Source organism: Falco naumanni, chromosome 5, assembly GCF_017639655.2.
Source record: "Falco naumanni isolate bFalNau1 chromosome 5, bFalNau1.pat, whole genome shotgun sequence".
NCBI lineage: Eukaryota > Metazoa > Chordata > Aves > Falconiformes > Falconidae > Falco > Falco naumanni.
Window position 1 is genome coordinate 4,466,875 of NC_054058.1, and position 26,726 is coordinate 4,493,600.

The following is a 26,726-nucleotide window of genomic DNA, read 5'->3' on the forward strand; positions in this document are numbered from 1 at the left end:
AAGGGCTTTCCCAACAGAAGCTCGTCTTCTGAGGCAAAGGTAAAAAAATGGTCTTATGCAGGGGGATGGCACGGGCTTTGAGGGGAGGAGTACAGAAAGATGCAGGGAACTGTCTCCTGCTGGGAAGGTGGAGGTGGCGCTGAGGAGGAGATGCTGAGGGCTCTGCGGAGGAAACATAAAGGTTTAGGCAGGTCAGATGGGCCAGAGATCAGTGTTAAGACAGGTTCTGTATGTGAGATGACAATGGTTTGCAGGGGCCACAAAAGATCTGTGACTCAGGCAAAACATATGCTATGAGAGTTTCTGATTATAGTTTTACAACTTTTACTAAAAATCCTTCACTCTCCATCAGGAAGCCAGATGAGTTACAGATCTGCCTGTGCCTGTCAGGTGCCTGCTGCTGCCATGCCAGCTTGTCTTCTGTTGGCATTCATGTGGGTAGTTTGCTTCTTTGTCTGCAGCACAAGTAGTTAATCACATGGAGAACCTAATTAGGTGGTAACGAACCCAGGTGTCTTACTTCTCTCAGTGTAATAGGACATCTGCCACTGCTCCAAGAGCACTTTACAATGACTGACTAACAATGGCTGTAATGTATGGTCATGAAGAGAGAACAGCTTCTTCCTTCAGTGCCTCGGCTAGGACGTGGTTAGCTGGGAAAGCCCGAACTCCCAGTCCCCTCACCCTGTGCAGAGAGCTGCAGGTGCCTGGCTGCCAGGCAAGGGGGGCCCGATCCTGAACGGTGCGGGTGAGAGAGACGCGAGGAGCCACGGGGGAGCACAGGGTCTCTCACGGGACAGGACAAGACTGATGAGCACTGGCTGAGCACAAACTTAACTTGTCAAAACGCTTTGGACAAATGTGTTCCGTCAGAGTGAACTTAGGCCCGCTCAGTAGTTCTGACATGGCTGCAGAGCCTTTGACCCAGTCCTGGCAGCCCCAGGATCAGATTCACTGCCTCGTCCGACCGTAAGCTACGACTCCCAGGGGCACAAAATGGTTTGTTTTTTCTGCCTGGCACCCAGGTGGGCTGCTGTGGCTGCCACCAGGTTCTGGCCTGCTGCTTGCATAGGGCTGCTGGATGCTGTCTGGTCCCGTGTTGTGGCCAAATCTTGCTATATGTACTGTATTCTCAGCAAGATTGAGCAAATCATTCACAGCTAATAATCTGGCAGATGCATTTCACTTCTCCCTCTGTCTGAGGAAGGAGATTATAATTTTCTCAAAGCAGTGCCTTCAGCTTTTATCTTCAAATGCATTAGTTCTCCAGCCTGCTGTTTAAATCGAGCTGTGTCACCGTGTTGTGGCTGGGTGACAGTCACATTAGCTTGCCTCAGCTCTGACCTTCCATCTCCCTCCCCACTCAAGTGGACGAGCTCAAGTCTGGCTTCCAGGGCAAGTGCTCACAGGAAGAAAATCAACAGTTCCATTTTGCATTTATTTTTCCATGCATTAAGGTCCCTCCGTACCCCCAGGGCAGTTCTGGGAGCTGAACCTTCCCTTGTGTGGCCACAAGAAGCCCCGTGTCCTCCCCCAGCAAAAAGCCCAAGCTAGTGGGTGAGAAGGAGACATCGATTCTAATTGTGCGGTGTTACACCATGACAAGGTGTAGGATGTTTCTTCCTGACCCAAGCTGCTGATTGGCAAACGCCCTGAAGCATGAGGATTAACATCTACCAACATCTCTCTTAACCAGCATAATTGAGAAAGCTGTTCCTATTCGTACTACTGTCTACTTCCTTCTTTCTCGGAATGTGCTGAACCATATCACTCTAACCGAACAGGATACAAATCCGTTTAGCAAATCCATAGCTCCTTCCCTAACCACATGCAAATACTTTCTCCTTATCTTGCTGACAAAAGTGCTGTGGAAGGAGAAGTACAATGGGGTGTACTCGGTATGTGTACCTCCCCCAGGCAAGGAAGGAATTTTGCAACATGCTTCAATGAGATGTTTGAAATCCCTCTTGTTTAAATTGTCCCAAATTTGTTGGTGCTTAATCAAAGTTAAGCCACATTCTAGGCTTTTCTCCTTCCTTTTCAGCAACTAAGGAAATTTCATGCTCATGAAGCTCAGTGACTAATAGCAGTTAATAGCGTAGCAGCAGATGGCATACGAGCTCTGTTAGCTTCTATGTTGGCTGTGCCAGTGCCCCCCACAAAGCAGTCCTGCTGTTTCCATCCAGAGCCCCACACCCAGCTCTTCCAGTGCCCCCTCCCGCCTCGCAGCCCCACAGTATCTCCCCATCCAGAGCTCCCCATGCCAAGGCTGCCGGTGCCCGCTCGGGTCCCCCAGCCCCTGCAGCTCTCCCAACCCCGGGGGTCCCCAGACCAGCTCTGCCAGTGCCCCCCTCCTGCCCTGCAGCACCCCTTGCTAATCTCCCTTTGTTTTCCTTAGCTCGCTCACTACTTGCCAAGACACCTCCGTTGTGTACATTGTGATTATACTGAAGATACCGGCAAAGGCCCCTCATCAGCTATTCTGGCTTTGTGACTACAGAACCAGCAAATGATAAGGTCTCTCCTATTTCATAAACATAAATGTCACGGGTCTTACTCTGCAGCTCTTCTGAACTCCGCACTTACTTTGAAACCAATGGGAGCTCTGCACACAAAGCAGCTCCCGAATAATCAGGGTCTGTCAGCTCTATAATGTCACAAAATATTCCATGTGTGCAAATATTTGGATTATTATTTATTGGGTGTCAACAAAGTGCAAATATCAACCTGCCCCAGAGATACATTATAACTTTCCAGGGTGGGAGGATGGGGGAGAGCACTGCATGCTCATAAAATAGCCACGCGCCTGATACCAGTGCTGAACGCTTGTGATAATACCCGCCGCTTTTCAAGTCCCTGCCATTAAAGGATTTAAAACCGTTCATGAATTAAGGCTGACATTTTCATTGAGAGGTAGCAGGTGGGTGGAGGCAGTACATCTCTAATTTGAGGTGCTCTGGATCTGATTTCCAGAAAAGCTGCTCTCCATAGTTTCTGTTTGCAATTGGAAACCTTGGGCAAAAATAAGAAGATAATTCACCAATTCACTTCCTTGAGACCTGCAGGGGCTTGTGCCCTACCCAGTTTGCTGTTCCTCCTGTCTCTTTTGTTGACCGGTGCTGTTTAACCACACCTTTCCAGAAGGTTATAAAAAGGCACCGAAGTTTGGGCTGTGTATTGCTTGGTGGACTTGGATGCTGAAGCCACCTGAAGCTGTTCTGCTTCCTACAACTAGTATTTGCCTCATGAGCTTGCTAAGCGTTACTGGTCCTGTCTCTGAGTTTGAACACTCACGACATTGTGAGAGAAGGTGACTTACAAGTCAGTGACAGATGCAGTTGGGCAACTCAGTTGTCTTGGCTCACAGACTCGGGCTCCCATCCCAGAGCCTTCTTTCATGGCAGGTGACGCTTGTTGATCCACGAGACTAGTTTTTTCACTTCTTATTCTTGATGTGAGGCAATGAGATGTGAATATGAAAGCGAATACCAGCTATGCTGAGAAGAACTTGACCTTTCTGTTCTTATCAGTTGCAAGTTGATTTTGAGATTGCTCTCTTTCTTTCTTTTTTTAAACTTCTGGCACTTTCTGTATCCAGAAGGATATATTTTATTAGAAAGATTAGTGTCTTGGATGCTTTGTGGCACCCTCCGGCCAACAACAAAGCACACCACAAATTAAAAATGGAGAGGACACCCCCGGGGAACAAAGAAATGGAACCAGTGGGATTTTTTTTTAACTTCTTCAGGGTCTGTATGCTTTTTCAATGTCTGGACTGTTAGCAGTTCTTATAGCTCTATGTCTTCAGGCCCTGCTGTCTGTCATGTGTAATGCACATCATACACTGCTGGTGAGCAAACAGCTTCGGTTAATATTGGAAGCTCCCACAGAATTTTTTTCTAAACTCATAGCATCGCAAGACTCAGAACTACTCAGCTGAATGTCCAGGCATTTCAAAGGTGAGAGGAAGACCTCTAATGTACTCACCCTGGAAGGTTAGAGATACCACAACTTGCAGCTGTTATGCAGAGTTTATGCAGCAGAGCTCGTGTGCGCTCCTTACCTGTTTCAGTGCAAAGTCAGGCGGCTTAAACAAAGCTTCTTCTGTGCACGATTTGGAGCAGGGAACACCAATGACCAGTTCCCATGTCCCAGCTGAGGGGACTCTATCCTCTACTAAAAAGTAGTAACAGAGCTAAATCTGGGAACTTGAACCACTCTGCTAGATTTCATAGTGGATATTTGAACCTCCAGTACCACCTTATGTCCTCTTCACATCAGGCCAAAACTAAACCCATCGCTGTCAACTTCATGGTGCGGGGCAATGAAAGAATGGAATTATTGGAGGGATAAACGGAAAGCTTGCGGTAGCCTCCTGCATGTCCTTCAGGTTGATGGCCCAGTGAGTAAAGAGGTGAAAAATAATTCAGTGCAGCTTGGAGTTTGTCCAGACAGACAGACAGACAGAAGACCCGAGTAGATAATTGCACTGGGAGATACCAGAAGAAGAGATTTCCATGACTGGCTTTACTACCTCTCGCATCATGAGTCATGGTAAGTTTCCCCCTATCCCATCTTGTCTCATGGAGACGGAAAAAGGATTTTCACTGTGCGGAAAACGTGCAGCATGACAAGTTTTGGATTTCAGTGGCGACTGAAAGGTAGTGCTATTATGTAAGCAGTCATAATAATAATAATTAGTATTATTATTCTGAGAGAAGAATAATATTTTCTCAGCAGGAGGCAAGTCAACCAAGCTAAATTCAGTCTCTCCTGAGAGATTCCAGGAAATTGCCTCAAATTCCTTCACTCTTGCTTCCATTTTTGTATTGAACACTGCTCAGGAAGTTCCCGATTGTAGCCGTGCCTGTATTTTTAACCCTTAGACTTAGAGGATGGCACACCATATTCAGGGACAGGGCAAAGCCGTCTTGCCTTCGTATGTTATTTCACTGCCTGCCCTCCCTCTGGCCACACTCTCCAGATGCTCCATCCCTTTCTTTACACCTCCTGTGCCCTGTTGTGGCTGGTAGATGGACCCCTCTTTCTGTCCAAGTTTTCGTGATGATTGTTTTTATAGCTTGAAGGACTGTAGCATTGCTAGTCTATTTATTAGTGAAACGCCCACGTGGCCCTGCCTATAAGCTCTGCTGGGAATGTTTCGCTGTGAAATCTGCTCCCTGCTCTTGTAGGCAACCTGGCTGCCTTCTCCTCGAGGCTGCAGTGGGAAGGCATCAGAGATCTGGAGCAAGTCTTCATTGCACCTCGGCTACAGCCAGCCTCAAAGCTGAGAATGAAATGGACACAAGGGGAAATGAAAAATGGGGCTTAGGGAAGCATGTGTCTGTACGTGTACAATGCTCTTTGGAAGCCGGTACCAACTCTACAAACTTTAAAGCTGTTATCCCCTGGGAATGTCACTGGGTACATTGTTGTGACTTGATCCAGGTATTTGAGGAAGCCATGAAAGAGAATGATGCCATTATTTTTGAGCCAAAACTAATCTATCCATAAAACAGAGATTGTTGAGGAAACTTCTTTTCAAGGAGCAACGATGATCATTCCTTTAGGTACAACTAAGGAACTGAAATAGAACAATTTGAAACATGACATCTTAAAATAAAATATCTTTAAACAGAAAAAAAACCCCCAACAAACCAAACAACCCCAGATAAATAAGCCAGTAGCCAGTACCAGGCTTTTCCAGGAAGCATATGAAAAACAAGGCAGTATAGAGAAATTATTTCTTTGGGATTTGCTTCTAGCCTCCAGGGGTCGACAATTTATGGGCTACCTGCATCAGACATTGTTCAGCCCGCTGAACGGATACTCCATATTGTTTAGCTCCACTTGAAGAGTTTGTCTAATCCCTTTTATGGTGGCTTTTCTGCCCAACACAGGATAAGATCATTCCTCTACAGCATCACACTTTCCAATTTATTTGTTGTGGCTAGTTGACAGATCCTGGGTGTCTCAAGAGCCTTGGGAAACAGACAAAACCAGAATGTATTGTTTTTCTCCAATGAAATGTAAACTTGATTAGCATTCTGAAAATCCAAGTTGGGGATTTTTTTATTATCCCCAGCCTCTGTTACATGTGCCAGACACCTCTGGGGATGTTGCTGGACAGCACTCTATTCTTTCACTGGGCTATTGACTACATGCCAAATAAGATTTCTCTCCAATCGAACACTTCTGAAGATTTAGTCACTGTCTCTATCACAATTGGTGGTGTCTAGTAAAACAACTCAGTTCATTTGCTACACCTTGCCTGGGTCACTGGGGAAGTCAACTTCGTGGGACTATTAACACCCCATAAAAGTACTTTCTTGGCTTTAAAGCACTCTGCACTGAAGCATCAGCAGCACCACGGTGTTGGGCTGCCTGAAGGCTGCTGTTGTGAGCATAGCGTACTGCTGACCCTTCGCAAAACAAAAAGAAACAGTGCCTAAGCAGCAAAGCTGCAGGGCAGTACTGGGAATCTGTTGTGGAGGCATGAGGAGCACAGTTCCCACGGCCCTGACAAACCACAGACTCACGAGCTACACCTGCACTTGGAGAGAGTAACATGCTAAGCTCATCACCTCCTAAATTTTATGTCCCAATTTGTCAAGTTTTATGACAACAAAGATGATTATTTGCATAATAACGTGGCCTGTAGAAATGAAGTCATTCTCTACTGTAGGATGATACTCTTCCTACATGCTTTTCAATACGTATTTGGCTTTGTTTCTCCAGCACAGGCTGGGTTTGGGCTGCAAATAATGTAACTTGTTTGAGTGCAGTGGAGCTTTGCTGAATTAAGTGACGTGGGCATCAGTTCCCAAGGCCATGAGAACATGCACTGCTCTACCTGAAAGTTGGAGGTTGCTGTGCCTCCGCAGACATCTAACACCTGCATGGTTAGCTCTGCTTTCTACCAAACTGGTTTTGGTGCCAGCAGCCATGGTACAGCATAGCTTTCAGCGCTGCCATCTAAACACCTGGGTATTTGTGGGGCTGCTTGGCTCCCAGTGAGCTCCATGTTGCACCAGCTTCATTGTTTGTTGAAAGCTCATGTGGATGTGTCTGTATGTGCTGTTATTACGCCTTCAATGATGCAATAATGAAGAAATCACACCTGCAAGGGAGTGTAGTTAAACCAGCTACTGTGGGTGGGGATTTTTCCATCTTTTCATACCTGGTGTGGGCTAGCTATGTTAATTAGCCAAAGGCCAAATGACCATTTCTGTGCAGGCTGGGCTCTAAGCTGCAAGGTTGGGAAAGTGTATAGATCGTAATGACCAGTGAACCAATTATGTTTTGCTGAAGCATGTAACGTTCATAGAGGTGGGAACCATCACTGCTGTGTTTGGTCTAATAGTATCACTCATGAAGGTGGGAGCCATGTTCCTTTGATTCTTTCCAAACTCAGAAATTGAAACGGTATGTTTCTGAGTGCGACAGGAAGCCTTTATTGGTACAGCTTGGAAGTCACCCTGTGTTGGACACTTCTGCTGGGTTCTAGGAGATGCTGCTTCTGTGGACGCTGATGGTGGTGGGAGGGGGATCTTTTTTCATTTCTGTTCTGACTACTGGAAGACTGCTGAGATGTCAGCTCAAGAGCCTTCACCTGACCTGTGTTACCTGATGAGTTCCAGCAGCAGAATAATGGACCCAGAAGGTGTAGGAAAGGCAGAGGAGAGAGAGCACAGGCATTTTAGGCTCCCTGTTTCAGCTCTTCATCAGTACTTCCTCCATTTGCATCATTCGCACCGCAAAAGCATGCAAGGTGGTTAGGAGTTGTTCCTTGCTATGTGCTAGATAACACACGGTACTTACTTTTTCCATAGTCTAATATAAACAATACATGAACGTGTGCTCCTGTGTCAAATATTTGCTGTCAGTTGCACTTACATGAGCAGCTGTGATTGAGTCCTGTCTATGCTACAGTTGGCAATCCTGCTCCTTTAATGCGTGCCAACAAACGCTGGTGAAAATAGCCTCCACAATCTGAAAGCTGCTGCACAACCAAAGGCAACTGCCCTCTCCTTGTCCCATTGACAAGGACAAAAAATAGCAAATTTTTGTTACAAGAGATTCACTGGGATAGATTCTCCAACAGTAGAGACTCCCTGGAGGGAGGGAGCGGTCTCCACCACTGGTGTTCTCTTAACATAGTTAGACAAGTATGATTAGAACAGTTAGGGCATCGGAAAGGACTATGATCTTGTGACATCCCTTTCAGCTTCATTATCCATGGCTTTGTACCTACATGACTATGTAGCGCTTCATCCCACTTCTCTGTTTATTCCTATTCTTTTTTCTTTTCTTTTTTTTTTTTTTTTCTTCCTTCTATTGCTTCCTCGCTGTTCAGCCTGAGTCTGGCCAGCCCTGAAAATGGAGTTATTTCCTGGGCTGAAGCCACGTTAGCAGCAAACTGTCCTTGTAATCAGAGAGAGCCAGTGGGAAGGAGCAAGAGCGAGGAAGCCAGATGTTGTCTCAAGCCAGTGGGACGAGCCAATATCCACTGGCGGAGAGCGTGAGCTGTCCATGTGTCCTGCCTGCAGCATCAGGCAGAAGCTTCTGTTGTCTTCCACCCCCTTGGGCACGCTCGCCACAGCTGTCAGAAATCCAGTACAAATCTTAACACATGCCATGGTACAGCGGCTGTTCCAGACCAAACTGCCTCTTCTGTCCCCCTCCCGTGGCTGTTTTGGGGGTGCGTTCTCAGCTCCACTCTACACCAGCTGTGGGTTTTTCTCTCAAGGGCAGTTACCAATAAACCTGGAAGGCTGGTGCTTTTTCTGCTGGGGGAGATGAAAATGGACTCAGCACATGGAAACCAGCTGGTTTGAGTGCAGAATTGGCCCAGAGAGCTCTGGCTGAAAAGAGGCAGCAGCATGGAGAGAAAGTGGTGGGAGGGAGCAGAAGAAGGAAGGAGAACTGGAGAGGGGAGATAGTCGTGTACATAGAAGAGTAAGGAATGAGCATCAGCTCCATCTCCTTTTTCTGAGCGATTTTGACAGCGAGGTGCCGTGGCCTTCAGTGACCTCAGCTCTTATCGTCCTGAGGTTGATGTGACCTTCCTACTCCCTGGTTTAAAACGGTTTTTTTTGTTCTATCAGTAGCCCATTCCTTCTCCCCACCCCCAGCTCATTTTTCCTCTTACAGCATGTTAATGAGCAAAGTGCTTATGCAAATGAGAGGCAGAGACAATTGCTTTGAATAAGGAAGGAAATTGTCAGGGTAGAGACAGAATCCAACTTCACTCTGATGAGTGTCTCTCTACTTTGGCTCTCGTGATGGCCCCATTGCTTTACACTACACCTGAAACCGGAACACTATTTTTTTATTTATGTGCCTTAATATTAACACTAATATCTAACTTTTCCGTAATACTTTTATACCACTTCATGTGCCTATAGAATTATATAAGCATTAGCACCAATTTCCATTTTCTTGCTATACAAAGATAACCCAAAGGGGAGAAGGATTTCATCTCTCCCTAGCTTGCTATCTCTATGCAAATTTTGTGTCCATTTCTAATTGTTCATTTAGAAAAGTGATTTTATGCTGTTTTATCAGCCACCCTTAGTATGGATGCAGTCACACTAACGTAAAAGTGCTGGAAAGCTGTGTAGCTTAGTCGAACTGGACTATTACTTGAATGCAAATAGAAATGAGCCTGCCTTAAGGGGCTGTTCTGTTTTTTCCAGCATTAAAGCCATGTATGCACTACTGTGAGCAAATATTCAGAAATGTCAGGTGTTCTGGCTAGTATTGCTCCATTTCAGGAGAGAAAAATCTTGAGGATGTTTACCGTAAGCATTGCAGGATACAGATGTGAATTCTTTAAGAAAGGTTTCCCTGTCACCAAGACGATGTTAACTAGCACCTGAAATTAAATGTGATTTTGTCGTACTTGTTTAGGAAAAAGGGTGGGTCAAGAAACTAAGATGTTTGTATGAAGCTGAGAAGAACTACCAGGGTAGTGTTTAGGTAAATCAAGGTCCATATGTTTTCATTTGACTCCAGGAGTTAGCCATATAGCTCACAGCATGGATACAGGGACATTTCTTTCTTTCAGCAGTAGGGTCTCTCAAGGACCTCCTGGCTATGTGGAGGACAGAAACAGGCTGAAGCTGGGGGGTAAGAACTGGCTTTACTTCAGGTCAAGAGAAATGTCTGTGTCATGAAGGCTGTAGTCTGGAGACCAAACTTATGGAAACTTCCTCAGCACTTTCCCATCCAATATCTCGACAGCAAAATCTGGGGCAAACCAATGCATCTTTTATATGAGGGCTTGTGAAAAAAATTTAATGTCTGTCATGTAGCTCCTGTCCTCCCTGTCCTATAGCATTCAACACAGAGCCAAACCTATAGATGGGTATAAAAGGGCAGAAGTAATGACTTGGGGTTCATTCAGAGTCTCACCCCTGCCCAAAAATTCATTCTTTATTGCTGTCATTTGAATTTTGCTTTATTGTCTCATATAAAAATGTAATTCATCCACTTCTTCAGCTTTCCAGGGCAGATGAGACCTGAATGTCTAATGTAAACCTTAGTTCTGTGAAATGAAGAAGCTTAGTCTCCTGCAGATTTGTGTCTCAAGACTGAGTCCCTGTGTAGGTCTTCCAGTGTTTGCTAAGTGGCAAGCACACACCACAGCTGTTCTGTCCATAAAGACATTAAAAGACCCTTCTTTACCTGTCTGTCTTTTTGCACAAAATAGTTCAGAGCTCTATATCTTTGAAACTTGTGCTCCTCAGCCAGACTGGGTTGAATATGGCCAGTTGGCTCAATGGTTACTAGGAGAGACTTACAGACAGCAGATAGAATAATCCAAAGAAAATCAGGATAAGATTCAGCAGAAATAGATGTTGTTTGCAGATGAACAGGATCATTTTTCATCAGTCACCTCTTCTGGTGGGGAGTGCCTTAGGATATTTGGGATGGCAGCACAGTGAGAGGTTGTGCTGGTAGGACACGCAGGAGTGCAGGCGTTACTCTGCAGGTTTGCCTTGCAGTCCTCATTGCCCAGGAGAATGTAGCCTCACACATGAAGTAGGTGTTCACCAGTGGGTGATGCACACTGGATCTTGCTTGGAATTTAGGGCTTGTTTGTTTAATTAATGTATGGGAGCACTAGATTTAGGGCTAAGCTGTTTCATTCTGTTGCTCCCTACCTGGCCACGGACACTTGGTTTTTGTTGCCTGTTCACCTCTGTGTTGTCCAGCTGATTTTATGTGTCTCCAGGGGCAGCTACAATTATAAACATTTTCCTTTGGCTAGCTTAATGGGGTTGTTGAAAAGGGTTGGTAAAGCTTCCGATAAGCCTCTTGATTTTTATTTTTATTTTCCAGGCCTTATGTGAATCATCCCTTTTGAATTCAGCCACCAGCACCTGGAAAGAGGCCACCAGCACTTGGGGGCTGACAACATTATTAATGCAAGTCATTATTTGTGCGAACACGTTCCTGGCTCATATGAAGCATGTGGATTCCCGCTGTTTCAAAGGAGATGGAAATACCTGCTGTATGCAGATAACCCACCCCCCTCCGCCCTTTCCTAACCATCACTGCCCACCCCTCGGACCTGGCCCTCTCCAGCATCCCTTTGGATGAGCAATGTGTATCTGCTTTGGGCCCCTTTGTGAAACTCCTGAAGGTTTTACAGTGGTGTCAGACTAACAATGTGTAGCATAATTTAGAGAGGAATGGGAAATTATTCATTCGGGTTGAATCACAATAAGAATTTCTCAGGTTTGAGGGGGTGGGAAGTAGGGGTGAAACAATAACACAAAAAAACCCAAACCCAAAATAAAGAGAAAAATACCCTGATTCAGCTTGAAGCTCTTTTTTTTCATCTGCTTACAGTTATTTGGTGCTTCTAAATTTTTCTTTTTTTTAACAGTGTGAAGGTGTCTATATCTGTATAGGCCCATTTTTAAAAGAACCAAAGGAATTAGTGAAAGTAAAAATAATTACAGGCGGGGATGAAAGCGGGCTGAATGCAGTCCAGGTTTCCCGAAGCAGAGCCATTGCAAACTAACCAGGTACTTTCCTTGGGGAGGAGAATGAACTTTCTAGAGAGAAAAAAAAAACAACCCTGTGTCACATCTCATTTATTTTGGACTTCAGGAAGGTGATACCACATGGGAAATTACTACTGAGGGCTGGAGAAGACAGGGATTAGGAATAAAATTGCAAAGAAGGAGTGTGCTGATGAAATTAGCTGATGAAACAAAACTGAGGGACTTTCAAGACAAAAGAGATATCGTGAAGGAAGCATTGGGTGACCTTGAGGATAATAGAAACAAGATGAAATTAGATAGCACAGAGTGAAAGGTTACATTCCTGGGATTAACATGAGAATTTCTGCTATGTGCCAGAATAAATAAATTCATAAATTGGAAATGACAGAAGGGGGGGAAAGGACCAAGATATTAGACATCCTGTGATCAGCTAGTACGACCGTGAGCCACCTCTGGGATGCAGGTGAGAAACAAGCAAATACAATTTTAGGATGAGAAGGATTTCTGAGACAGACAGGGAAATTTTAATGTCATTGTACAAGGCTTTGCTGAGGCGTTATCTGGAACATAGTCTTCAGTACCAGTCAGTCACGTGGCTAGCTGGGCTCCAGCAGGAATGGGTGATGAAGAAGGCTGTGGGGGTGTCCAGGCAAATGGAGAGCCTGTCATATGTGAGGAGACTACAAAAGTGCTCCACTTGTCTAACAAAACAAAGGCTGAGAAGGGATATGATTATTCTCTATAAACATGTTAAGGGGATATACATCAAGGCAGGAGAAGAGCTATTTAAGCTAAAAGACAATGTTGGCACAACAGCAAATGAGAATGAACTGGCCATGAATAAAAATAGCCAGAAAATAAGAGGAGATGACTCACCACCAGAGGAACGGGGCTCTAGAGCAGCCTAGACAACTGGTATGGATGCGACATGCATTTGCAAAGGTGGAAGGAGGCATGAGGAGTGCCTGTGCTCCCTGTTAGCGATGGGCGACCACTCCCACAGCTTGAGGCTGTGCTTGAGACTTCTTGTGCTTAGACAGCTTGAGACTTCTCCCTCCTTCTGCCCCCACCATGTTATGATTAGGGCTTGACTTCTCTTGCTGCAGTGGAGGCAAATGCTCTAACTGCATTTGGGATGGTGTTTGATCAGCTGAGAAAGATGTTTATCTTTCATGGTGCCTGCAGTGGGAGAGGAGTGGCTTCTGTACTTCTGTAGCATGACGTTCTGAAGTCTTTTCCATCTCCAGGATGGAAATTAATCCATGTTTCTCTTTTAGTACTACGCTGCAACTTCGTTACAGCAAATGTGAAGTTGCATGAGAAAAGTAACTGTTTTGGAAGGGATGTATTAACTTCTATGCTTCCTCCTTTTCCTCCTATTTACCCCTGAGCTGGATTTAATCTTGTTTGTTTGTTTGTTTGTTTTTTGGACAATGGGGAGAACAACTCTTCCACTTAACAGATTTCTTGAGAGAGCTGTAGCTTCTTCATGGGGAAAGGAGGGTTGGGAGACAGGGGTGGTAAGAAAAAGGGTGGGTGAATTGTTCCTTCTTGTCTGCTGCTGACTCACTGGTCCCTGTGCTGTGCTTGTGACATGGCTGAATCACCAGAGGAATCTATGCCGGGCTCCTCTGACCTCATTTAAGCTAACTCAAATTAGGAAGAGAAGCAGAAAGAGAACAGGAAGACTGAGAGGAGTTCAACTGTCACAGCAGATTCCAGGTACATTCCTTGTAGTAAATAATCCCAGGTAAGGTGAGTCAAGTGGATCAAAAAGGCATACAGCATACATCTTCATTTCAGTCTGAGAGACGGAGATCAAGATACTGCATACTCATAAGCAGAGTATTGCTGAACTCTTAAGAATTGCTTTGACTAGTTCAGGCTCTATCTATCACATCTGACATTCACTAACACATTGGATTTTTTCAGCTTTCACGCCTCTCAACCACCAACCCCATTAAAGTGTTGAATATTGCCTTCACTCTTCACTGTGAGGTAAGACCCTGTTTGTGAACATCTGTTGTCTTTGTGGTAGCGATGGAGCAATAGAAGAAGGGAAGGAGCATGAAAGCTGCTCGAGCGTCAGGCTTTGAGTATGAGGACAGTACCGATGGGGAGCACAGAGTGGTGAAATCAGCCTCCAACATTAGACTCGTCTTTTGCTTGTGTTATCATACATGTATTCCAGTGCCCCAAACAAGATTTGAGAAGCAGACTGATATGACTATTTTAAAATGCAGGTACAGGGAGGAGAGCAGATACAAAGTCCCAGTGTGCTGCTATTTGGCCCTGTGTTGTGAGTGTAGCACATGTAAAATACAGTTCAAAGTATCACTTTGGTTTAACAGTACGTATGAGCTCACCCAGGCCTTAAAAAGGTCCCTTGATTAATTATTTCATCTGAAGACGTCATTTGCCAACCCAGGCTGCGTCTCCCCTTGGATGGTGTGAATACAAACATTAAAAATGTAGAAAAAAATCTTTGAAAAGTGCTGACAGACCTGATAATGGTGGTGGCACTGGCTTAAAGAGAGACTGGGGAAATAGCTATCTGGAGCATATGTGAGTTGGCTGAAGCCTACCTAATGTAGGGTAGGCTAATCTAATTTTAATTGAGATATGGCTGTAACTCCTACAGCTGTACCTGAATTAGATATGCATTTGCCAGCTCACATACTGCTAGCTTGTAGTCGCTGCAACACAGAGGTCAGGCCAGGCTGCAAAAGCTACCCATGAAACTGCACACGTTCAGCTCTGAACTGCCACGACTCTGCTACAGACAGTGGAGACAGAATTCAATCCACTTTGCAGGCTGCATCAAATACTCAAGGGAATTTAGACTAAAAAGAGTTTTTAGCATTTCTGTCACTTAGTCATGGCAGAGTGTTTTGTTTGGGTTTTTTGTTTGTTTGTTTGTTTGTTTTTTTCTGGAGAACTAACTGCTTGCATCTTGCCTACACTTCTCTATCCACAGCATCACAGAGTTAGGGCCAGAACGGACCATTGTGGTCCATCTCATCTCGTTAGGTTCAAAAATCGGCAGCCTTAAACCCTACCACCTCTCCCCTCAATCATTTAAAGTAGTATGCAACTCTTAGAAAAATAACCAGTTTCATGACATGATAGCTGCGCATGAAGAGTCTGCTATACCTTCTAAGTAATATATTAGTATAGTATGTGCCAGTGTTTGGCCCTGGGCTTTTCTAGCTTTGCTTAACACGTCTTTTTTTAATCATGCACTCCTTCAAGGCTTTCCTACATACCCGCGGTCACCTGCGAAGAAAATATATTATGCAGAGGCAGGGTAATCGGGAATGAGAGAAGAGCTTTATAAAACTAGGAGGCTTGGAACAATTAAATTCAACCGACTGACAGAGCAGGCGAGATGAGTTGACAGTAGAAAGATAACCTGTTTGTAAATGCAGCCCTATTTTATCTTCCCACCAATTAAATTAAGTTCTCTTTGGCCTTCAGATAAAAAACCCCAAACTAAATAAACACTGTTATGCTGCATACATCTTAATACTTCTAATCTTCTGACTAGCAGAGCAAAAAATTAATATCTTCCTGCCTTAGTAAGAGGGAAAACAGATGCCATGGGGAGGAGGAAATGGGAGACTATGAGCAACCCTAGCTTTAGGTTTGTGTGTCTACACGCGCCTGCACACAGACACATGGAGTCAAAAATAGCTTTGTGAAAGGATTTTTAAGCCTCATTGTAATAATGCGAATGAGTATGCCGAAAGGAAAGCAATGAAAATACAGCACTTGCACTTCACGTCAGCAACCCCAGGCAAAAGCATCAGTCCAGCTTCAACAGGTTTGTCCTGTTGCAAAACTAAAGTCTCTGCCCTTGCTGTGCTTAAACTGGGAGGATAAAACATCCACGTTGGCAGCCCCAAGGGAAATGTATGCCTGCCTTTCTCCATGAACACGTGGAGCAAATTAGTTGAAAGCTCTCTCCTTTCATACCACTGCTGCCACCAGTCTCAGGCAGCTGGAAAAAAGTCCTGAACGATTCCAGTGGTGCCAGCAGAGCCATCCAGGGCAACGCTGCACGCCCATGGTCTGCGCCCAGCTGCAGTAAAGCCAGGGAAGCAGCCCATGCGATGCACCAGGCCATGGAGGAGGGATGCTCCAGGAGTCTCAATGCAGAAGGCGATCCCGTGCCCTTCAAATGAAGGATGCTGTCAAAGTTTGGGCTTTTCCCCCATCCTCTCATTTTTTGTCTCCCTTTCATATGCTACTGAGCGAGTGCTCAGCAGGCCTCGGGGCTGGAGGACCATGTGATCACCCTGCTGCAGTTGGAGCCTGACATCCCCACGGGCACAAGGGGGAAGGAAGGGGATTGAATGTTGCACGATCAGAGGGAGGGAGAGAGACGGGCAGTGGCCTCTCAACGGAGAGGCACACACACACATGCCCATCAGTAAATGTCTCTCTGCCCTCTTTCCCCCACTCCTGATCCCTTACAGCATGTCCCAATGCTCTGCACTGCTGACCACAGCTCACCGGACACCAAGGCACTCAGGTATTTCTTTTTGGGTGTCAAGAAATCTTTCCTGCTTTTCCCCTGCATTCATAGCTGGGCTTAGACCTCCAGTGGGATGTCACAGCGCTCTCCAAACTAGCCAGCTGCAACAAGGTCTTTAACCATCTCATACCAGCATACTCTTTATACAGTCCCTCTACTGCCTTCTCCTTGTTTCGCCTCATCCCTGGCATGTGTTCTCTCTCTTCTCTTGCTTCTTCCTCCCTCTGCTTCTTCCTCAGCTGCTCTTTCTTCATTGGCTCTCAGAGGCTTTTAATAGAACCAGCCACAGCTCCATCTTATCTTCATCGGCCAACCCACCGCCCCTGAAGCCAGCCCACAGCTGTATGTTATCAATGCTAATTAATCCAGCTTCATTCCTCTACAGTGGGAGACATAAGTTGTGTTGCCATCTTGTCCACTTTGCCTTGGAGGTGCCTTATTCCAACGCAGAGCCTGTATCACAAGGACACGTTGCCCAATGAGCAGCGGTGCCATGGCCAGGCTGGGTCGCTGCTGTGGATGCACAGAACGGTGTGTCGGGCTTGTATGGCTGGGTCTCCTCTGCCCCGGACCTGTGTGGTCAGAGCAGTAGGGGCTTTTCCTTGTCCCGCGTCGATGTTGATGTCAAGTGCAACTCGCTGTCACACCACAGCCCCTCGCACGGCTCAGGCAGCATAAGGAGAGCTTACAACGAGACGGAGCCACCCCCTCAGGATGCTGCATGTGCAAACAGAGCTGGGGGGGTATGGGGCAGGAGCACGCTGCAACACTGCTGAGTTCCTCTTCTCAGGCACAAGGCTGGAAATCACTTTATCCTGTCCTTACCTCTCCCCCACCGTGTCAGGCACAGGAATGCAGCAATTAAAAATCAGTACCCCAGTACCAGTCCATCCATGCAAGTCTAACAGGACCAAGTATCTTGCTCATCACTGGGAGCAGAAAAAAAGTTGTAGACTTGGGATCTAGTTTAGACTGCTGGACACATAATTTCACTTTTCTGTACCAGCTTTCTCAGACATACAATAAGGAATTTACCGTCATTCATAATACACCTTTATTTCGTGCTGCTGAGCATTGTATCGCCTCTGCAAGCTGCTGGCACAATTTAAAGCAACTCTGAGGCTCCTGCACACCGCAGCGGGTTGTTTGGTGATGCAGAATTGTAACTACAGATAATAAATGTTGTGCCACTCTTTTTGGATTCAACTGTCAAGATGGATAGAACTGTGTTTGTTTTAATCCCTTCTGTAAAAAAAAAAGCTAGCTTACAAATATCAGTGAGGGACAGTTTGCCTTCATTTAGACTAAGTATCTTCTGGTTTCATTTTATCCTATTATCCTTTACCAGTCTGTCTTAGATCAGACTATTGCTACTTTAGCTTTTCATACAGACACTTTCTACGGTTCTGAACAAAACCTTTTAATTTCTTTTTCGTTTATGTACATTTCCTCTGTGTTTTTTTCTCTTTGAGATGCATTTTCAACACAGACCTGTACCACAAAGGTTCCTTTTTTGTCCCAAATTCCTAAGCATCTCAGCATGTTTGGTACATGCATGTTCACAGGTACAAATCATCAGAAGTGGAAATTTATGTGTGGGAAGGTGATTTTTAGAAGTGCTCTAGATCAGCTTTCTTTTCCTTTCATTGCCATTGATGTTAAAATGCTGCTTCTTGACTTCAGGGGGAAACAGGACTGAGTTAAAGTGTTTTGAAAATCCCTCTCACCATGCAAAAAAAAATCTTAGTAGTAGATCCCCAAGGTGAAGATTTTATTCACACAAGACAGACAGTTCAGACACAAAATGAACTATTGAAATAAATGAAGGATTTCTCAGATAACTAAAACTAGAAAGCTTTTTTAAAAAGCTAATTCCCACTGTTTCCTATCTGTCATTTATTTATTTGCTGTATTTCCCTCCTTTGGACAATATAACTAAACTACTGATATTTGTTTTTTTTTTACTTTTCTATGCCCTTTCAATCTAAAATGTTTCTGGTTTACATTAAAAAAAGAAGAAAAAAAGAAGAAAAGAAAAAAGGTCTCAGTTGAAGAGATCAAAACATCTGTACCCTCCGTGACACCTACATGGCTCTGCCTGACACAATGACTGCAGTTCTGTAGGAAGAGAGATACCTTGAAAAACCAAAACATACCAGGAGCAAGACAATTTTGTAAGTTGGCTGTATAAGCAAGCATCTTCTGATATTTCCAATTCTCGCATCTAGTTGAGCTGGTGATGGAGTATGTCAGTAGGAATTAACTGCTGTGTGGTAAGCTACGCTGTGGATTTGCTGTGTGGCAGCTGCTCTGTGGCAGCTTTTTTTGTCCTTGCACTTGCATCATTGTAGATGTGATCCTGAAACTGAGGTCAGGGTGTGCACTTGGGCAGCTACCACAGATTAGCTACAGCAATATTGATCTACTCCAGGTAGCTAGACCAGCTACCCATTGGATGGGAAGGGGTTGAGAAGCAAGGTAACTTCTTCAGGGATGAAGGCAATGTTTATAGGCTGGGATCTTCTTCTGCTTTTAGTCTCTTTCGCTTCCTCAAGCTTCTGTGTTATCACAGGCTTTCTCTGTTAAAGCTGGGTCTTTTTTGCATGGGACTGTTTTAATCTGCTGCTCCACTGCTGTCTCAAAGTGAAGACATCCAAAGTCCCAGCATGGTAACCACCTCCCTTTCTGTGCACCTTTTTGACCCTGGAGCCACAGGGGCTTGGAGGAGCCGTAGGCGTTTGCCCCTGTGGTTGTGGTAGTGGAGTTACTTCCCAAATTCTTACAATGAATGCATCTTATTTCCTTATGCATTATGCTTCATGCTTATGTCTATGTATTCACACGCACGCTGCAGTAAGTTCTTTTTGAGATGTGATCACTAATTGTTATGTTTACATGGAAGCCTAAAAATGTTGCACATATGTGCATATGAGATTATAGGAAGCATTTGCATTATTTGTGAAGTAGTATGATTTATTGCTCAGTGCTGTATGAGCAGGCCATAAAAATTTTGCCCTTTGTATGATTCAGACTTTTCCCTTCCTTCTGCACACATTCATCTATGATTTTTTGTTTGTTTGTTTGTTTTGAGGAGGACATAACATTCAATATTTTTTCACTCAGTAATGGCACTGGAGAGTATTTCTCAGATGTTGCCTCTTCCATTTCCATTCTGAAATCTGATTATTTTTCTTTAGGAAATAGCGATGGGTTTAGCAAACTGATTTCAGAACAAATAAAAGTGGATAATGTGGGGTAGGTGCTGACAATTTAAGCAGGGAGGAGCAGCTGCAAGGTGCAAATAGTTTTTCTCACTGCCTGTCCCGGGGAGAATGTAGCAGCCTTACCTGAAGTGGGGAGGACATAAGCCTTAGTTCTGTCCAATTATAGCTCAATTAAGAGTATAAAAGTGTTCTCCTGTAAGCAGGTGGAGTTTTTTATGAACTGTTGAGCAGCAAGAACAGGATGGAGCTAGCAAAGTGGAAAGGAACTCCTTTGGGGAGTACGTTTGGGATGCTCTGGTGCTTCTTTTCTTTGATCCTAGGGGCTCCTAATAGCTTTAGAGATGTGATTAAGCTGGGAGACCATCGCGTCCTTTGCTGCTGCTGGAAAAGCATGCCTCTCACCCTTCCCACAAACAGCATTTCAATGATTTCCCTTCTGAGTGCTGTGGGTAAGTGAATTACATGCAATGAGATTTCTTCTTGTCTCTAGATAAAGCTGGGTGACCAAGTGTAAAATTGAGAGAACTTTGCTTTCCCTCCCTTACTCCTCTCTGTTGCATACCTGTGGGGCCTCATTCACTGCAGTTTAAGACGGTGTGAAGGCAGCGTACAAGAGAGACTGTTAGCTCCTTTGTGTGAATTGTCTGTCCCACCGAGATGGCTGTTGCTTGCTAAAGCTGTGGTCCAAAGGGCTGCAAGTTTTTTCTGCCCTTGTTATTCTTTCTGTTTCATCGGTGCAGCAGGTCTCATAGTGCTTTCTCGGAGGGGAAAGCTGAGCCCATAATGCACACAGACAAAGCTGCAAAGCGCCTGCCTCCTTCTGCAAGGTCCGTGCACTCTCAGTACCTGCTTCACAGCTGCATTCAGACTCCATGTCGGTAAACAGCCCCTCTCTGGTTAAAGCAGCTAAGCTTCTGATTGCTGTAAGCTCCTCTAAGACCTGATCCTACCTGCTCTTACGGTCTGATCCTTCTCCTAAGAGAAGGGCAATTGGTGGGATGTACATCACATTAGCAGCTAGGAGTAAAAGCTGGTTATCTCTCGCCCAGTTATTCTAGAGGTCATTGAACCAGCATTAGGAATGGATGAGCTAAAGCTTATAAGGGAAGTGCCAATGATTGCTGTATGGCTGAAGGGAGGAGTAAACATACAGGAGCACTGGGCTCTGGAGTAGTGTGCCAGCTTCCTAAACTAAGCCCCTGCTTCTATAGTAGGCAAGTGGAGGTTTGTAACATGTTTCTATGTTATAGAGGCTTCAACAGCAAAACCAGCCTAACCATGGGGGTCAGAAAAATGTCGTCTTTCCAACCCAGGACTGTAATACGGTCTTTAGTCTGCCTGTAAAAAGTCTCCTGAAACAGTCCTTACATCCTCACCCCAGAGATCAGTTTCGGAGCAGTGTGTGAGCAGTTTGAACTGGCACGGTGGGGGCAGCAGCTTGTGACCTTTCTGGGTGAAAGGAAGAAAGGTCTGGGACAAGCACAAGCTTCCAAAACCATCCCGGCTGTCTTGACTGCACAGACTTTGTGCAGGCTTTGGGATTCTTCTGCAGGTATCTCTTCTGAGCTCACACAGTGGAAATGATAAAACTGAAGCCTGCAGTCGGTGGTGAAGAACCTGCCCTCTGCATAGAGCTAGCTGATTGTAAAAACCTGAGTGAGAAACAGTAATTGCTTTCTAAAAAGATTATTAGATATATGAAGTGGCTTTATAAGTGCTCCCCTTGGAAAAGGGATGGGAAGGTCGATAACTTCGCTGTTGGCTTGCAGTTATCACCCAGGAGTCTGAGGCATTGTAACTGTGGCTTCTCTGCCTGGATGTTCTAGGGCAGCCCCATCCTCTGTGTCATGCTGCCGGTGGTGGTCTGATCTCAGCAGCAGGAGGACTGTGATAGTTGTTGTTCCCCTTCCTACATGTGAAGTGGCCTAGAAGGCAGACCTGTGCACGCTAAGAGACCTTCTGCAACTGCCTAGTGCGACGTGACACACTACTTGTTAGGTATTAGACTGTGAGATAGAGAGGGGGCAGCTTCTGAAACCGAAGCAAAGCTTCAAGTTTCTCTCAAAGTGTTTTCATCTTTCCTGCTTTTCAAGCTAGAGAAAATTACCACCTTTTCCTCATGACTACCAGGCTTTTACATTTAACTATGTCAAATGCTATGAATCCATTGCTGGATGACAGTGTTTGGCAATGCTGACTTGAATTGCCCATGCTGCTTTGCCTTCCTCCGGGCATTGGGTGGGAAGGAGAAGCGATCGAGGGATGGTGCACAGGAGCTGCTTAGGCTAGTCTTGCTGGTGCCCATTGCCTCTTCCTAAAGCATTTGGATTAACAAAAGACACAATTCAAGCCCTTTAAGGTATAGAGAAAATAGGTGTTGGGTCTCCTTTGTGGGTCTAGCTCTTAAACTTTTGGCTGACTGTATTGCTTGGTCACAGTTTAACTCCAGGCTCATTTACATTGAAAATGAAAGCCTGTAAAGCATGGGATGATGGCTTTGGCTGTGTCTCTTTTTGCCTTGGAAACATGATGCATATTATCATATAATGTCGCCTGGATAGTGGGGCTCTTGAGAATTGAAAGAGGGGGAAAAAAAAGGCTGTCTCAGCTGCTGTTAAGTAACTCATTGTTTCTCTGATGATAAGAACTCAATAGCCCAGGGTGAGGAGACAGAAACCAGCTGTGGTCACTGGGAGCCAAAAGAGCTATGTATACCCCTGTCCTGGAGGAATAGAATTGATGGCAGCAATAAAAAGTGTTTGGCAGCTCCCTGGTCAGCACAAATACTTGTAGCAAGTAATTCTAGCCTTTCCTGTGCTCCCTGTTCTGGAAGAACAGAACTGCTGCTTCCTCCATTGAGATGTGGAGATCAGCATGATAGCAGCGTGACTGACTAGCTTCAGTGGGATTCTTGGTGTGTGAAGACAAGGTTCTACCTCAGAGAAAAGCTGCCAGCTCCTAAAGTGAAAAGAAGGCTGTGACGGTTCATGCAAGGGGAAAGCTTTGATGGAAAAACGTACCTTCTTTGGGTTTAAATGGAGGTGGGTGGGGATACCTAGGCAACGTATGTCTCCAAAGCAGGTAAAAGGTGGTAAAGGACTCTTAAAACTTGAGAAATGTTGTCATTGTTGACAACAGCAGTATTCTTTAAGAAACAAGGTGAGGGTTAGGCAGGGCACACAGTTGCCTTGACTTAGGTTTTTGTCTCTTCTCTGGAACATCTTACAATAACTTTTTGGATCAAGGGAAAAGATGTCTTTCCTTGAAGAGGAACTGAAATGCTTTCTGAGCTTACCATGCGCTGTGTCAGCTAGAACATCTGTAGCAGAGAAACAATTGCAAATGTTGTGAGGGACTTCTTAGGAGACCTCCTTTGCACTTGAAACAAAACATGTAGATGCTTCTTATGGTAAGGATGGTAAAAACCAGGATGGTCTATAGCTCTCTGCAAACCACAAGCATGCTTCATAGTGGAAATCAAGCTGGTGTAACTCTTTGTTGCTGCTTTCTGCCTGTAGATGCTGCAAAGAGCAGCCTAGGCAGTGCTGTCCTGCCCCCGACACGCTGCCTCACGGTACGTTGATTTTCCTTTTGGGTAGGATGTAAAGGAAGGAATTCTGGTATGATCCCAGGGACTGGCTTTCTCTGGGTCACTATAGAAACACAGGTGGCTTGGAATGACAATAGTAAGGACTGTCAGTAATGGGGGAAAACTGAACAACTTTCATAATTAACTGTTCATACAACCCTGTGGAGCATGATACCAAGGCCTTATCGTGAGAAAGCTTCGGGTTTTGAAATAGTTCTACGGACATCTTTATGTCGAGCTAGTGTCATTTCAAGTGGAACATCTGGAGGTAACATTTGTGCCTAATTTAGTAGCTTGTGCTATAAAAATATAATGTCATTTATTCAAAAAGCCATTCAGCATCTGCATTCTTCAGCATGAGGAGATGGCTCCTAGATAGCTCTAGAACACCCCTAAAGGTTTCATGGCTTCAAGTGACCTGTTTGTACCATTTCTGTGGTACAAGAAATCTTTTCTTTAAGACAACTGTGTGGCCCTTGTGGTAGCTGCAGCTAGACAGTGTTCATAACCAACTTTAAAAAAACCCAGCCTACAGCTACTCATATGTGCTTTCCCCTCCTGCTCTAAGCAGGTTTGCAATTAGGATTTGAAATGCAGAGACCTCCTTCCCCGTGAACTTCATGTTGATTCAGGAAGTAGCTGGTTCGATATCCTCCTGGGGGGGAGGCAGTATTAAATGTAATATCTAGTGACTGGAACTGTGCAAGAAAGCACTCTCCTATTCCCACAACTTGAGTGGAGTAATTTCAAGTCTCTAAAATGCGAAAGTAATAGAATAAACCTCTGGTTTAAAAAAAAAAAAAAAAAAAAAAACAAAAAACAAAAAACACACAAACAAAAAACCCCAAACAAAAAAAAAGACCCCAAACCAACCCTGTACTTAAGTCACCTGCTGGTTATAGCCATTTCCAGAAAGGTCAGATAAGCAGCTGAGTTGCTACCCTCATGTTGACTGTGTCATGAGACAGCCCGACAGAAGACCTCTGGGCTTGCCTTTGCCATAAGGCAATGCTGCCTTGCTGACTGTGTTAGCCTCGATGCCTTAGTTCTGAACTTGGTAGAGCAGGGGCACTTAACTACAATACACCAAGTGCAATCCCTGGGATGCTGGTTATTCTGGTGCGGCCCTCCCCCATGTCCCTGTCCTGCCTCCTAAACCACAGAAATATTCTCCTGTCAAAACAGATGTATATCAATCACATATGTAATTCAATTTTCCATTTTTTTTTGGCAAAATTCTTTGTCATCTTTCTGACAGCTTTCCAGCCCTTACTCCAGGATGTCATTAAGTGAGACAATTTCATCAGAACCAGCTGTGGTAATCCTGATATCACCTTACCCTTTGCTACTGGGCATTGGCAGCACCTGCAGACTTCATGGATGATGAGCAAGAGAGTTCTTTAACATGTGCCAGACTTGGCAGGCTCACTATGCTGTTGGCTCCAGCTGCTAGTTAAACTCCTGGTCCTATGTTGTATAACTTATCCTAATAGAACATAATTTGTGTCCTGAAGAGCTGCAGGCAATTAACACATCCTCTCTTGAAACCTGATAGAGGAATGTAGCCTGATTGCTTGTTGGCTAGTAGTAGTAAACTCCAAATTGTCTGAGGGGAAGGGGCATATGTGTAAAACAGGTCCTTGAGAAAGAGGGAAGGCAAGAGCTGGCTCTGCTCTCTTTCCTGACCAAAAGGAACTGGGTGGTGGACAGATGGCAGCTTTCAAATGACAACTTACAAGGACTGCCTACTGTCCTGTGGCAATCCAGCGTACCCGTGATGGTCACTTCCCTGTGGCCTCTAGAGGGATGAATGTGCCACCACTAACCCACTAACCTGGACTCCTCGCGTCTAGCCAGGAGGCACAGTGAAAGCTGCTGACCAGCCATCAAAGATAACGCCTTGTTTGGTAACAATTCCCACTCTCTGCTGGTGGAACCGTATTCTGGGTAGGAAGGGATTGGCAAAGGATTTTCTATAAAATCTTTGCTCTTATATTCAAGGTAATCTAGAATTGGGGTAAGTAATGTAAAATAAGATCAGCCCCCCTTGAGAAAGGCACTAAAATAGATTCTTGCCTCTTTCAGATATTTAAGATAAAAATCAGAGGAGTGAAAGAAATGCAGTAGAATCACCTTTATCTTTTGCAGCTGTACTTCTTAACTTAAATGGAAATGAAATTTTTGCCTTAAGTCTGTAGCTTGGACTCCTCTGGTGAGACTGTCATGAAAGTGTCCCCTTTCATCTTTCTTCTCATACCCTCCCCATGTCACTAGACATTCAGGGATGGATGCTCATGATGGGTTGAATTGCCATCTGAAGTCATGCCTTTTGACACTTCTGTAATGCTTATTTCTGCTTCCTCCTGTGCAGGAGGCTGGAGACCACAGGATATGAGAATCAGGTGATGGCAGACACCAATGTGAGAAGCCAGAACATTGGGACTGTTGCACAGCATAGCATTTTCGGATAACTTATTGGAAGACTTGTACAGGAAAGGCATCAAGGATAGATGATCATGCCCTTCTGGGGATGTAAAGAATATGAATGATTTGACGAGTTCTTTGCAAGTTGCTTCTGAAAAGTGCTTAATTGTTAGCACTTTGGCTTTTGTGGATTCTACCTTCCAGCAGGCTCATAATGGATTGATAAACTTAATCTAGTCTGAAGCTCTTCTACTACCTGCATAAGCCTTGTTGCTCCAGTTGTAAAGAAAACCCATGCAGAAACTGAGGGTGTTTAACAGAACCACTCTGATATTTCTGTAGTAGCACTTTTTTCTTTGTTGTTGGGTTTTTGGTTTTTTTTTTCCTAGGGGAAGTGACACAGCTCTAGATGTAAGCTCTACACTTTTATGTCACTTTTCTGATATCATGGAGGCAAACTAAACTCCTCTGCAAAAATCCTGTGGAGCTCTGGGTTAAAAACAGCCTGAGGTAGTTCCTGATTTTAAAATTGGATCTTTAAGACTATCCTTGACCTTCTATCTATTGATCCAGACCTTGTTTTCGTGTCAGTGTTCCAAATAGCTAAAACCATCCTAGCTACCCCCATAGTTTTAGTTCCTTCTGAGTTATCTGCTAAAGGTTAGGGCTCATCTGAGCTTTGGCAAATGATGAAATAATACGCTATTAAAGTGTTAATGTGGGGCTAATAGCCCATGTGGTTTCACTTCAGTTCCTTCTGCTTCTTTCCTCCTAGGTTTACTCTCACTGTAGTGCACCATCCTGTGTCACAGATGCTATGAAATCTTACATACCTCACTGACCTCCTGAGAAGTAAAAGTTTTTTGGTTTTTTGGTGGGGTTTTTTTGTTGTTTTTTAATGAGGCAGTATGAAAATAGGAGGCACCGACACTTTT

The 26,726-nt window shown here is 44.7% G+C and overlaps 1 long non-coding RNA gene across 6 annotated transcripts in view; it reads left to right on the forward strand.

The window, feature by feature from the left end:
* The window catches only part of LOC121088934, an 87,693-nt gene extending 75,870 nt beyond the window's left edge, over positions 1 to 11,823 (forward strand). For all 6 annotated transcript variants that reach the window (XR_005828081.1, XR_005828080.1, XR_005828078.1 and 3 more), the window contains one exon: positions 11,347 to 11,823. This is a non-coding gene — a long non-coding RNA (uncharacterized LOC121088934). The remainder of the gene's footprint in view (positions 1 to 11,346) is intronic.
* The last annotated feature ends 14,903 nt before the right edge of the window (positions 11,824 to 26,726 follow it).